Here is an 11,602-nt window from a genome sequence, read left to right on the forward strand (position 1 = left end):
CTTCCTTAGTATCATCTTTTTCGCAAGGTTTCACTCTGTTATCAGTCTTACATTCCTTAAAAATACCCTTATACTTGTACTGCCCCGTTTCTTAATCAGTCCACTCCTAAAGGAAATGACTGTGTTAAAGCCCAAAGAGTCGGTAAAGATTGGACTAGCAGAAGCCCGACGAACGCACCCTCCAAAAGAACAAACAATGATAATTATACAGTCACTTCCTTACCAGTTAGAAACACAGCTGACAAACACTCTCAAAAAAGGGACCGGTGCAGCTCTCGGAACGTTAAAATATATAAAAGAGTCCAGCTCCGGCAGAGATAGAGAGGAGAGCCGCGGTGTGTGCCGGTGCGGCGCCTGTCAACAGCGACCCGGAGTTCAACTCGGCAAAAAAAACCGTGTGGAAATATTATTATTATTATCTCTGGCGAATTCCTATCTCCTTGTGTTATAGAGCAGTACAGGTTTCTCTCTCTCTCTCTCTCTCTCTCTCTCTCTCTCTCTCTCTCTCTCTCTCTCTCTCTCTCTCTCTCTCTCTCTCTCTCTCTCTCTCTCTCTCTCTCTCTCTCTCTCTCTCTCTCTCTCTCTCTCCTGTCTCTTGTCGTTTCACTGCTGCTGCCTTCAGGTGTTGTCGGGAAATGTCGCGATTCAGATTAGTCGATTAAAAAAAAAAGCTCAGCTATTTTAATCTCGTTTAATTTACAAAAATGACCAACATTATATTTGTTATATTTGATATTGAGATATCACTTTCGACTCTGTTACATGAATGAAATGTATAGTAGGCAAAGTAATTGTTAGTGAACATAAACATTAAGTTGTTTTTGTAGTTGAATCGAATACATCTCTATTGAAAAAGTTTTACGATAACTGTGATTATTATGAACAAACTGGAATAACGATAAACATACAGTAGGCTATGAATAATTAAATACATATGTGGGTGTGTCAATATTATGATATAATAGTAGGGTTGCCTAAATTGAAACTAGCCTATGTTTTCTTAGAGAAATCTGAGTTAATCCACAATGACAATCATCCGTTTCCCATAATTCCCTCACTTAAAAGAAAGTGCACTAGGTAGGCTCAAATAGGGTCTTATGACAAAACTCATGTGATCATCTAACATGTCACAGTATGTCTGCTGGTGCGAAGTGCCGGAGTTTATAGCCGTCCATGAATGCACCACCACAAATGGAAAGAAACCCTGTGTGTGTGTGTGTGTGTGTGTGTGTGTGTGTGTGTGTGTGTGTGTGTGTGTGTGTGTGTGTGTGTGGACAGGATCAAAAAAGGAGAAGCAGAAAAGTGTGTCCTTGTCACTGAACCTGAGTGCACGCACACATCTCACATTTTAACAGTGTGTATGTGTTCGTCTCCATTGCGTTCTACCAGCAGGATCAGCTGCTTTGTTTATGTCTGTGTGGTGTTTAAAGTGTCCAGAAGAACAATTGCCCCCGGCCCATACCCCTGAGCAGTCCCACCACCGTACATGCGCAATGGCACAGCCTGCGATCGCGCTAGCCTACTTTGACACACACACACACACACACACACACACACACACACACACACACACACACACACACACACACACACACACACACACACACACACACACACACACACACACACACACACACACACACACACACACACACACACACACACACACACACACACACACACACACACACACACACACACACACACATTTCGTTCCAGTCACCTGCACGTAAAGGCAACACGTCTGATAGTGGAGTTAAAGAGAAAAAGTCACTCGGATCCCCCCCCCCTCCTGGAGTCGCAGCTATTGTGTCGCTTTACCATAACAGCAGGCTCACATCCTGTAGGTACATCATCATTTGGGGAGGGAAAAAAAAGTTACATGCATGCCCCCCCCCCCCCTCCTCACACACGACCCCCCACCACCACCACTACCAACACCATTTACTCAACTCATCCATCGCCACATGTTTCCACCCCCCCCCTCCTTTCACACACACCGCATGCAGATTAGCTGTTTGAGTTTGAATCGGCACAGGGATTGAAAGGAAGAGAAACATGCGCACATACACGCGCGTACACACACACACACATATAAATGTTCCAGTGGTTTCAGATCCTCATATATTTGACATTGAAGAGAGAAGTTCTGGCTGGCTGCTGCTGGCACCTGTGCCTTGCTCAGTGGCAGTTGTGTGCCATGTCTATTATGTAGGACACGTCCTCCTAATATGGATATCCCCCTCCCTACCGTCCACCTCCGCCCTGAGTGTCTGCCTCCGTGTGTATGAAACATTCTTTAAAAAAAGAGGAACTGTTTATCCATCTCTTGGATGTTTTCTACTCTGATCTGTCTTCTTTTCGTTTCTCTTTTAATTTTACTCGCACTCGTATTGTCACCACAAATCTGTGTGAATGAGGTGATTGAGTGGGTTTTCCAAAAAATAAAAAAAAATACAATAGATCCTCAAGGAGGAGATAAGCTTGTGGAAAGTTTGTTTAACCTCAGGACATGACTCCAGCTTTTCTCACGTTATTCGTACATGTTCTTATTCTAAAAACGGACTTAAGGCAGTTTTTTAAAGCTTGATGAAGTATGGTGACTCGCATATAAATACTTAAACTGCTATGATGAAACATGGACATTACAAATGTTTACCTTTACACACTTCTGGCTCTGGTGCCTGCGTGATATGATCGCCGACAGGACGTGATAACATATGTATTTGTCCTTAATCAACCACTACACCCTTGTCTGCATGAAACCTATTTATACATCAAGATCGGACTATCGCCCCCACCTACAGCCCATTCAGAACACACGGGGTGTTCCTGCTGAGTCTGTATGCGAATATAAAGAGAGAAAATAGATGTGCGTACCTGCTTTATCCAAAAGAATAATCCAGGGTGACTTCAAGAAGCAGAGACAATCCTAAAGGTGAAAGCATGCTCTTTGCAGTGTATGCTGAAGTGCATGATTGAGTAGGGCGAGTCCACTTTGTCCCGCGGGGGTGGGCAATTATCCTTACCGGTGATTTTCGTTATATCACCGATATATTTCGTGTTGATTATGAACATAGAGAGTCATATGCGTGATTTGAAACAGAGTAAATACTTATATACTAATGTAAGCTAGTTCCCGTAGTGAGTTATTTTCTTCATTTCCGGACACCCCTTTTCCTCGGCTGAATGGATTCTCCCGCATTAAATGGAACTATCTGCTATTGTCTCATCAGCGAAAAGTTGTTGATACTGCTGGGGAGTCACACAAAGTGCGAAAAGGCATCGAGAATGTCCACTGTGACGACTTATTCAGAGTTATGGTTACATTTTAAATGATGTCAAGGAAAAAAGCGAGGGGATTCAATGATGAAAGTCAATGTTAATGTACTCTTTGTCAACACAGTGTTATTATATAGAGCTGAGGATTTAGTCTCCTTTCTCTACCCTGTTGCAACACAAAAGCTAATTTAAATAGAGAAACGTTAGTGTTTATGAAACGTTTTAAAATCTGGTGTGTTTTTAGGGATACAATGTTATATAAATAAGGTCGACAACCCCCCAAACCACTCTAGATAGGAATATTTTTATATAATTTCTAAAGTGGAAATTATTGGCTCACAGTATGGGAAACATCTCATGTGGTTGTTTACAATAAGACCATTTTTTTTTTTTACAACAACTTCTCTGAAATATAATGTTTAAATATGCAAATGAGACATTTTCTAATGCCAACTTCAGGTGAATTTAGGAGAAATCTACAGACGCACATAGACAAAGTGTGTATTTTTGAGGATGAAACAAGATATGTTGTTGGAGCCTTCACTCTCTTCACTAGTTGATGGACAAACCCACTCCCTTTTCCCCCAACATGGATTAATTGTTACATATTCTCCCAGCGTATTGTCTCATTTTGTCCTGTCGCAGGTACTGATGAGTGTTTTATATGGGAAATATCTGAAATAAATTAAATGGTAGTCATACATTGTTACCACCTCTTCTTGTCAGAGTGTACCTTGCATTGCTAATACAGCTGGAATGTGACTATAGCCTAACTACTTTATTTTCAGCCAAGCAGGTTCTAAATCCTGTTCCACACACACACACACACACACACACACACACACACACACACACACACACACACACACACACACACACACACACACACACACACACACACACACACACACACACACACACACACACACACACACACACACACTCACACACACACACACACACACACACACACACACACACACACACACACACACACACACACACACACACACACACACACACACACACACACTTTTAACAATGACAAACAAAATAACAGCAACAACTCAACTCAACATTCAATGACATGATAACAATTTTTACAAGTGTTAGGACCCATTGGGTTGCTGCTAATTGCTCTAAAATGGATACACTCCCAAAATAAGCTATACAAAAATAATTGAGCTGGTATTTTTTTATTAATTAGGACCCACAAGCTGAATGCCAGCCATAAAAGGGTTAAAGTAACTCCCTTGCAGGACTGGAAAATCTAGAAAGGCATGGAAAGGTAAATGTGAAACCTCAAAGGTGTACAAATGTTTGGTCTGTGGTTACTCTGCCAATACTTCTGGTCATGTGTTACATAGTTATGGATTAATGTCTTTTGTGAAGAGTGTTTCGTCACTGGGAGTAGTGGGTGAAGAAGTGTTCAGATCATTTATGTCAGTAAAAGTACAAATGTACTGTGATCATACAGTACTTCCTACAAGTGAAAGTGTGGCATTTTAAAAATGTAGAAATGTATACCATGCAACATGTCAACTTAAGATATAAAGATGAAAGTTATCTGTGAAATGTTGTCTTTCAGTTCAATATGATGTGTGATGTAGACATAAACATTACTACTGTACTCATTTATATCTTGCATTTTGCTGTGAAATAGACATTTTTGCTTCAACATCATTAATTAATAAATGTTGAGTAATAACAGGATTGGCATTTACATTGGTTCTCATAGAGTGGTGCAGTGAGGATGTGTTGTGGGTGGACCCGGAAGTTAGCAACGCAAGGGCTCCCTCAACAAAATGGAGTGGGATCTTTCTATTGGATTGTTGGAGTATTACAAAAAAAAGATTTTTGGGCAAACACATGTCGATGATAATTATACGTAGTTCAACAGGATATCTCCACAAATTAACACAAATGTAAAGATTTTTTAAGTATACATGTAATCGTCAGAAGTAAAAAGCTAAGGTTAGGCTATACACAACATCACAGCTAAGCTAAAGACGGCTAATGTTGGCGTGAGAATGTTTAGTCTCATTTAGTCACACACGCCGTATTTGTGAAACAAAGTCACTTCTGACGTTCACGAGTGGGGTGTTCACTGACGCATTTTATGTTGTGGAATAAAACGTGAAAATCTCTGAAACTTATATTAACCACAGATCTTATAACACGTTTAAAACACATTTGACATCAAGAAGAGGGAACCAACCGGGTAAAATGCAAACTAATTCCCAGGTTTTAAGACTCATTCCTGCGCCACTCTATAAGCCTGGCATTCATAATACAATTATGTCTGCCACTGTGTCGCTATCTCCCATTCAAAATTAAAACACTAAGCATACACACCATCATTGCCTACGTGAGAGCATTTCAAGCTTTTGTCCGTCTGAACTCCACATGTGTGACATCACGGCGTCTACATCCACATCTAATGTTATCCCCCCACATTTCACATGTGTTCCAGGCATTAAATGCATGACACTACACAGATTTCTTGTAAAACACTGCTGTTAAAATGAACTCCAGCTTATTGTAAACCCAAGTCATGCGTAATGATTGTCACTGTTGTTGCTGGTGTTGTGCAGAGGTCAGGCGTGTTTACTCAGCATGCAGTGAGAGTGAGGCCATGTTGCTGACTGGTGATGTAGCAGCGAGTTAAGACACACAGACATTTTATCAGCCAAGAGCCCTTGAATTGTTACGGCAGAGCTTTATATATATATGCAGCCCCCGGAGCGAAAAAATACAGAAATACACACACTTACACGCTGGCCGATGAGTGTCATGAGCGCTAAAATGCATCGCTACTTCCTGAAAACATAACGATGCACATACACAAACACATACACACACGTCTGTTTAGTGCATCTTTACATCCTTCACGATATATGATCTACTCAGCTGTACACACAATATATGAAAACACACTGATAGCCCCTCAAGCACACACACATACACACTACTCAAATGCAGCACTGCATTCTTGAAATGTGATCTACACCCACACCCGCACGCACGCACACACACACACACACACACACACACACACACACACACACACACACACACACACACACACACACACACACACACACACACACACACACACACACACACACACACACACACACACACACACACACACACACACACACACACACACACACACACACACACACACACGCACGCACGCACACTAAGATATATGTTTAAAACGGCTGCTAAAATACAACATTCCATGCTTTAAAAATGTGACACTCCCATGGAAACACACACATACACACCGTCACCCACTGACGTTCATTATTATATGCATGGAAAACAAAAGGTCTCCTCACACCCTAATGACAACAAACGCACAGCACATTAGTGATACGACACAATGAACAGATGAGTCACTGTTCAGATACTTCCTGTTATAAGAGAGCAGTCTTTAACAGCCTCCCTCTCCCAAGTCAGAGGGAATGTCAGGCCAAACACACACACCAAGGTGTCCTCTCAATCTCTTCCTCTCTTTCTGTCCAACGCCCCTTCTGTGCAGGTCACCCATACTCAGCATTTTAAAACGGTGAACCTTCACCTTCAACAAACATAAAATGTGGTGGTGGTGGAGGTAGAGGGAGGTGGGGGGGGGGGATATTTCCCTCTCTACCGGCAGGGCAAATGCATACAACAATACGTGCATGTATCGTGCTGAGTTTTGCATGAATAGCTGCTTGTGCGTGCATGCATGTCAGGCACAGACACACGCCTCGGGGCTGCTCTTCTAAAAGCAATACACTATGTACAACAGCGCAATGATGTGACACATTTGTACATTTCTTGTTAATGACTACAGGTTGAGGTGTATTTAATAAAGCAAGGAACATTAATTAGGTCTATATACTGCACATATATACATTTATTTCAGCTCTAGTGCTTAAAAAGAATAAAGATATTACATGTTAAATATATATCAACTTGAAAATTCCACACATCCTTACTAACATTAAAGAAGCGCTATTGTGCTTTTTGGGATTGTACCTGTTATACACTGCAGGTTTTTGTGCATGTTAATGGTCTGCAAAGCCTAAAATAAATCCAAAGTTCCTCAGAGGGCGCTTCTCTCCCCCCAGTTTTAGTGAATTTAGGAGAAATCAACAAAGGCAAAAACGAAATAAACACATGTATTTTCCTTTCCACTAGTCTGAAGAAGACATGCCACAAATCTAAAAAAACGATATGCATGAAAAACATGTTTTCCTGTAGTAACTCACCACACACATAAAGCAATGCAATACCTGTTTTATTTCCTAATTTCACCAACATAAAAACACGGTAAAGGAGAATCAGAATACCTTTAGTACCTTTACATTTTCCCTTTCTTTCAAGGGGTGTACACTCTTGTGTGACTCACTATGTCAAGTTGATCCTGTTTTAAAATGGCACCAGTGCCAGGCACTATAGGATATCAGCAGAACCCTCTCCGGTGACTGACACCTCCAGCCCCCTTGTGCTCAATTAGCTCGTAGTGCATTAGCGGCCGGATGCTAATTGTCAGCTGGCATAGGAGGAGTGCAAGGAGAACCCTCAAGGAGATACCTCAGGGAGAGGGGTTGGGGGGGGGGGGGGGGGGGAGAAGCAAATACAGCTTCTCCCAGCAAAAAGAGGGAAGCCCACCTCTTGCCACACAGCGTGAAATATTCATGTGATATCACGTTACCTCTTTTGAATAAAACAGATGACACCCTCATGCCACACCTTTCCCAATTCAGTGCTTCATACGTAGGCCTACAAATAAGAACTGTTATCCACATGTTCTCCTCATCACTGGGTGATATGCTGGCAGCTTTTTGCACAAAGGTTTCCCAGATGATAGATAATGTTCTTTTTCTCTATCATCGGGGAAAGTGCATCTCCCTCGCTCTCTGTCTTGATTACTCAATCTGCTTTTGGATCTAGCTATTTCCTGGTTTCACTACCTTCCCCTCCTCTGCTCTTTTACATTTGCTCTCATATTGCCGCCCTCTTCTTCTACTCTTTTAACCACCTTTCCTTTTACATCTTGTCAAATTCCACAGGGTGGGGAGGGGAAGTGAAGCGGGATCCACCCACACCACCGGTAATCATTCATGCTATTTTAGCGCCGCTGCTCTCAGCTGGGCCCAGCAACATCCAACTGCAGCTGGCTCCCGACACAACACAAGTCTTGTTGTGTCACAACATGAAATCAGAGACACAAAAAAGGCAGGGGAAATATTGTTCAAATATGCTTATGACGGCTAATTCAGCAGCAGCAGAGAGGATGGTGTGTGTGTGTGTGTGTGTGTGTGTGTGTGTGTGTGTGTGTGTGTGTGTGTGTGTGTGTGTGTGTGTGTGTGGGGCTGTTGAAAAGTCCTCTTGTTATAAAAGGGAAGGTGACTGATTGAGAAGTCCCAGTTCTGTTGCTAATGTAGTTACGTGGTGTAATCGCGCAGTAATAACATCATAATCCCATCTGGAATGAGAAACTGTGGACTGTGTGCTACAATGATCGAGGCCATTTCCTGTGTGTGGGTGTGTGTGTGTGTGTGTGTGTGTGCGCGTGTGTGTGTGTGCGTGTGCGTGTGTAGGTGCTTGCATTTGAAGTGGCAGTGACTGCACGAGGCAGCCTGATGGATACAGGATCATACTGCAGCGCTCACATTGTCTTCAGTCCTCCTCCTCCTCCCACCCTCCCCTACTGTCTGCCTGCCTCTCAGCAGAATTATCGCTCTAAAACACACACACACACACACACACACACACACACACACACACACACACACACACACACACACACACACACACACACACACACACACACACACACACCACACACACACACCACACACACACACACACACACACACACACACACACACACACACACACACACACACACACACACACACACACACACACACACACACACACACACACACACACACACACACACACACACACACACACACACACACACTCACTAGCCCTGATCACACATACATGCAGGAGCAGCCAAATGCAAGGGATAATACACATTCTCTGCATAAAAAGAGCATGACACACGAAAAAAGTGCACAAGCTGACTGCAGTAAAGGAGCAAAAGTGCACACATGCAAAAGTGCACATTAATGGTAGCTATACATTAGGGCTGCAACTAGCCATATTTAATCAATGAATCCGTTCTTCTCAATGAGTTGCTTGCTTTATTAAATGTCAGAAAGTGGTGAAAAGTCCCAATAGATTACATTCTTAAATGTCTTCTTTAAGACGCTGGAATAAGATCATTGTTCTCTTAAAATACTGCAATGCCCAATTAATGAATATTAATTAAAATAATGTTATAATGTAGATCATTTAATTGCTTACAACCAATCCATTATAATCTCACACGAAAAAAGTGAACAAGCTAACTGATGTCGCGCCTCAAAAAGCAGAATAAAGTGAGCGACTCTTTTCAATAGTTTCTTGCTAATAGATGTAACAACAGTTTTTTGTACTTTAGATTCTTATGTTAATATAACTTTTTTAAATTATATTTATTTAAAAGTTGTTTTTTTATTAGATTTCTGTTCTTTTTCCCTTTTTTTGTGGCACCTTATTACTTTAACTTCTAATGCTTATAGAAATGAGTTAATTCAACTGCATTTCAATGTATTAAATGTATCCAATTTCCCCTGGGATGAACATTTGTGATAACTTCAATCATTGCAGCTGTACTGGAAAAAGTGCTCACATGCAAACACACACTCGAAAGGTAACCCCCTCCCCCCCTCCCTTTTTGCATAGAGTACACACATAGTCCCCTGCTCATTGAAAAGCAGCCATGCATGCTCAGAGCCAAACAACTCTGCCATCAGGGATTCAGCGAGAGAACATCACGGTATATTGTCACATCGTGGGATTTCCTCATCATATCTCATGTCGCTGAACGATCCCATGTTGTCTGACTTTACACAAGGCAAACAGGAAGTCAGGTGGGGAGCTGGTGTTGCATGGTCCATCTCAACAGTGACAGCGGCTACGTGTCACACAGGAAGGGAACTATCCACTCCTAACGTAGCCCTTTAATCCAGACACACAGCAGTCTCTGTCAGTGTGTGTGTGTGGGGGGGGGGGCAGGAAGAGGTCGCTAAAGCTTGTGTATGTTGTGTTTAGGCTGTATGCCTGTGTGTATTAGCCGTGCTCTGGTACACCCTGCAATTTGAAGCCTCCTTTGCATTGTTTCTCCAAACGGCTTTGTTACTGCTGCTGCGACTCATGCATAGCTATAGGGTGTCCAATGCTGCTAAGAAAAACACACTTGTATAACATCCTATTTTCTGACTTACTGACTCTTACAGGTAAAAGAAAAACTCAAATGATTTGCCATTTTCTGAAGGAACTGTATTTACAGAGAGAATTGTGTGTATTTGGATTTAGTAGCATCGATATTTGAGCTGCAGCAATCTGTTGATTAGTCGATTATTCTATAACCGACTAACAGTACATTAACATGCAAAACAAATTCCAACATGCTGTCAAATGACTTTCAAATACAGTTTAGTATGTATGTACATGTTCATACATACATACATATACTTAGTTGATCAAATCGATTAAAATACAGTTTTTCTCTGTTTCATAGACGACATTTACATAATGTTTTAAATGTGTATTTAATCAGATGCTCTCATTTGGATAAGAAACTATCTTCAAATAAATACCTGGGAATAAACCATCAGCAAAACACAGCTAGAAAATAACAAGTCAAATAATTAAAAAGTGTTTATTTCAAATTAAAGTCAATATCTTTGGAATTTCAACATTACATGTCACTTGTTAGACGCTTTTATCCGAAGCGACTTACATACTCAATACTGTGGACAATCCCCACAGGAGCAGATTGGGGTGAAGTGTCTCAGGGACACAACGACATGCTGACTGCAGTGGGGTTTGAACCTGTGCTCCCCTGATCCCAACACCAACGCACTAGTCCACTGCGCCACACACCTCCCTGTGCTTGTGTCAACAGACACAACGAGACATTTAAAATCATCACCTTGGACTTTGAGACACAGGGATTATTTAAATAATGTTCGGACATTTTATAGACGAAATAATAATAATAAATAATCCTGAGATGAGTCAATAATGGAAATGATTTGCAGTCATAATTTGAATCAAAATGGATTTATTCCACAAAACTCTTACATTTATTCCAACCAACTTTCCCTTGTTCAGAACCATGTTTTGTTTCAAAAACGTGTCCACAGTCATACCTTCCCTTGAAAGCTGTCATTTAAGCGCTGTGCTCATTGGTGTGATGATG

At 41.6% G+C, this 11,602-nt stretch overlaps 1 protein-coding gene across 4 annotated transcripts in view; it reads right to left on the bottom strand.

Annotated features, from left to right (window-relative positions):
* The window catches only part of LOC117461165 (zinc finger protein 516-like), a 48,703-nt gene extending 45,746 nt beyond the window's left edge, over window positions 1-2,957 (bottom strand). For 3 of the 4 annotated variants that reach the window (XM_034102935.2, XM_034102936.2, XM_034102933.2), the window contains exon 1: window positions 224-445. The gene's annotated coding sequence lies outside the window, so the exon portion shown is untranslated. Of the gene's footprint in view, window positions 1-223; window positions 446-2,880 lie in introns of those variants that run through there. The other variant, XM_034102934.2, reaches the window with a different exon arrangement.
* Between the last annotated feature and the right edge of the window lie 8,645 nt (window positions 2,958-11,602).

Source organism: Pseudochaenichthys georgianus, chromosome 16, assembly GCF_902827115.2.
Source record: "Pseudochaenichthys georgianus chromosome 16, fPseGeo1.2, whole genome shotgun sequence".
In the NCBI taxonomy this organism is placed as follows: domain Eukaryota; kingdom Metazoa; phylum Chordata; class Actinopteri; order Perciformes; family Channichthyidae; genus Pseudochaenichthys; species Pseudochaenichthys georgianus.